The sequence below is a fragment of the Spermophilus citellus genome (genome assembly GCF_964194105.1).
Source record: "Spermophilus citellus genome assembly, chromosome: 2".
Taxonomy (NCBI): Eukaryota; Metazoa; Chordata; class Mammalia; order Rodentia; family Sciuridae; genus Spermophilus; species Spermophilus citellus.
In genome coordinates this window covers 206,877,497-206,881,395 of record NC_138183.1, presented here as the reverse complement: position 1 = coordinate 206,881,395, position 3,899 = coordinate 206,877,497, and positions in this window count along the sequence as shown.

The window sequence follows — 3,899 nt, the reverse complement described above, 5'->3', positions numbered from 1 at the left end:
TCAGAGCTGGTATCGTCTTAAAAGGGAGATAAGGAAAGAAGGCACGTGGGCAGGGAAAGATGGGGAAGCAGGAGGAAGCAGGTGCCTCAGGCTGGGGTATAAGCTGCAGGCAGGAATGGTGGAGAGAGGCTGAAGGGGCAAGTGGCTATGCCCAGGAGCCTGGCTCTGCACCACACAACTCTCACCTCCCAGGAGTGCCCCCACTACCTCCCCTCCCCACAGTGCTCACGACTGTACCTCAGGGTTCCCTGTCTCTGTTCCCTACCTTGCTCACCCCCTGCCTTCTTACCCTACACTACATTCTCTGGCTTCCTCCAGCACGCTGGGTACTCAAACCATATCTTCTTCTTGCAAAGATGTTCCAGTGCCACTGGATTCTAGGGCTAAATTTTCCAGTTGGTCTGGTGTTAGGTGCAGCAGCGAGCAGTCATAGAAACTAATTCTGATTTTGTCCCCATCAGAACATCAATCTCACCCCCAGGGCAGCCAGGAAGTGTGTTGATAACACTGGTTCCCCTTCCAAGGCTGTGTCCTTGGGACATAGCTCAACACTTGGACTTCTGATGTAGAAAAAGCCTCTTCATTCTCAGGTAAGGAAGAGCAGGTGCCCTTTGACCTGGGAGGTAAGGCAAAGGCCATCTCACAGGTCAAATTTCAAGGGGCTGCAGCTATGCCTGAAGGTGGAGATGTACCTTTTTGTCCCTTCTGACCCATTAGTAGGAGAATGCCAAGTTGTCTTTCATTGTTTCTCCTGGAACATAGACTTATCCAGCTGCTACTGCAAAGCATTCTTCTTGCCAGCTCAGGTTCTTCCTTGGTCTGGAGTTGTCCATTGTGTAGGTGCAGTTCCTGAATGGTCCCAGACAACAGAGGACAGATGCTTGTGTGTGATTGCTGGTCTGGCTGGCCATCGGATGCCTCATCCTAACAGGGCCATGCTGCAGACTGCAAAGTTCATGGGGAAACCATTGTTTTAGTCACTTTTCTTTTTTCTTTTCCTGCTGTGACTAAAAAACTTGACCAGAACAATTGTAGAGCAGTAAAGTTTATTTTCAGGCTCATGGTTTCAGAAATCTCAATCCCTAGACAGCAGGCTCCATTTGTCAGGGCTTGAGTGAGGCTGAACATCATGGCAGAAGAGTGTGGTGGAGAGAAGTGGCTCATATGATGATCAGAAAGCAGAGAGAGAGAGAAAATCCATTTGCCAGATGCAAAATATATACCCCAAGCCACACCCCTAACACCCCACTAGTTCCTCCAGGCACACCCTACTAGCTTTCAGTTTTCACTCAATTAATCATATAAAGGGATTAAATCACTGATTGGGTTAAGGCTCTCATAACCCAATCACTTCTCCTCTAAACCTTCTTGCATTGTCTTGCATGCAAGCTTTTTGGGGATACCTCACATCTAAACCATAACAACCATGAACACAAACTTGGATGTGGATGTCACCTCCTGGGGTTGTGCAACGCGGGGGCCCTCTACCCCAAGCTCTGGGGCAGTCCACCTTCCGGGCTGGGAGGTCCACTTGTGTGTGTGTTGGGGAGCAGAGTAAGGAGGGGAACAGAAGAACATTCTCCACCATATACACACTCCTGACAGTACCTCAGGGGCAAGGGAAGGCTTTGGGACCCTCAAGAACTGCAATGATCAGCCTCAGTGATCCAGCACCTCTATTTCTATTCTGCTAGGAAACCCTCTCAAATTCTGTTGAGTGTGGGTAGAGTCAAGGACATGAAGTTTATCATTCTCTAACTCGTATTTAACATTGGCTGGCTGGAGGCCCAGGTCTTTCCTACTTCTTGGAGCTCCTTGTCTAGAATAGGATAAAAATGATCTTAGGAACCACCTCTCTCCCACAGCACACACAGATCCATCTCACTGCAACAGTCTATATTGATATCATGTCATTAATGTTTTTAACAAGTGTACTACTGCATTAGTGAACATTAAGCTCCCTTTGTATTATGCTTTGGAAAGTCCCCTGCAGGCAAATAGCTGTGGAGAAATGGAAAAAGAACCAAAGTCATATTGGATGAATAAGACAGTGGTTTTGCCACTACTTGCTGTAGCACCTTGGTCCATTGGTAAATCCTTGGTTTTATCAAACAAGTATAATGATAGGATCTACCTCAAGCTAGTTTCCAAAATGAATGGAATAAAACAGAGAGAGAGAACTTAGCAATATGTTTGGTACAAAGTAGGCTCTCAGGAATATTAGCTATGATGGATGGTATGATTTCTTTTGTTAATAGTTTCTGAGAATTTCTAATAAGGGATCAAAGACAATATGGGGCTGTGACACTCATCTCTGAGCACGACCCAGATTATGTACCAACTAGATTGACATGGGCCCCTGCCCCATTTCGAATTTTAAAAAGTGGAGATTCAAAAGAATATCCAGTTGTCCTGGGTCAAGCCAAGAGTGGGGTCATTGTGGGTACTGTCTCTGAGAGACCAAACCCTGCTTTTTCATTCAAGTCCTGAGATGATAAAAGAGATCACAACATGACCAGCTAACCTGCCGTGGGTCCAGAGAAGAATGATTGCAGTCACATCCATTCTTTTTTGCATGAGAAGACCCAAGAGCCTACGGAAGTCTTAACAATCAATTCACCCTTGCATTAATGGGAGGGAAAGAGAGAGGGAGGAATTAATCACATTTCCTGTCTGAGAACTGTATCAAAGCAATTGACTTTTAATTTGGAGTTCTGAGTGTCAAGAAAACTTATTTTGGATTACTATTACTTGGATTATTATTATATGGTTGGAGAAGTAGAGATCAGTTCTGCCTATTGCCAGGATAGTTGAGCTTTTTTTTTTTTTTTTTTGGAGTACCAGGGGTTGAACCCAGGTGCACTTAACCCCTGAGCCATACCCTCAGCCTTTTTTTTTTTTTTTTAATGTTTTTATTTTGAGACAGGGTCTTGTTAAGTTGCTTAGGGCCTCACTAAGTTGCTAAGGCTGGCTCAGAGATTTTCCCAATTTTTATTCCTTCAGCCCCTTGTTTATTAAGCATCAGATTCCCGGGATTGACTCTCTTCCTGCTTAAAATACCTAGAATGGTTATTTCTGTTTTCCTGATCAGTAAAAGAATAGCTGGCCTTGAAAACTCTTACTGGTAAAAGTGAGGACTTAGAGGTTTGCCATGCGTCTGCATTACAGAATGCTAACTGAACTTATCCTGGCAATTGAGAAACCTTAAGTCTTATTTTGGCCCTAATGTCTCAAAATTATCCTTTAGTAGAAAGAGAAAGGGCAGATCTCCCTGACCAAGGGTATATCCCTATGCTATGGACTTGAGACTTCTGAATCCCCAAACTCCTCTTTTGAATGAATTACTTCAATTTGATAATCTCCCTAGTCCATAACTAATATTGTTTTGGGGAAAAGTTTTATTTTATACCTAAAGAATATTATAAATGCATCACTAGTTACCAAAACAAAAGAAAAAGCATACCATATTTTATTTTATTTTTTTAAAGAGAGAGGGAGAGAGAGAGAGAGATAGAGAGAGAATTTTAATATTTATTTTTTAGTTTTCGGCAGACACAACATCTTTGTTTGTATGTGGTGCTGAGGATGGAACCCGGGCCGCATGCATGCCAGGTGAGCATGCTACCGCTTGAGCCACATCCCCAGCCCCAGCATACCACATTTTAAACATCTTAGTAAATTAAGTTGTTTTGATGTGTCTTTTTGTTTCTTATTTGTCTTATCTACATACATGTGTAATTTTATATATCACAACTTTCTATTTTTTATTCTGAGTTTTGCATTAATAAATTTTCTATCTTATTATACAGACTTTCTAACTGTCACAGTTAACTACTTCATAATATTTAGTTGAGTGAATTGATCATAATTTACAAACCTTATCCCCTATGGCTGAATAT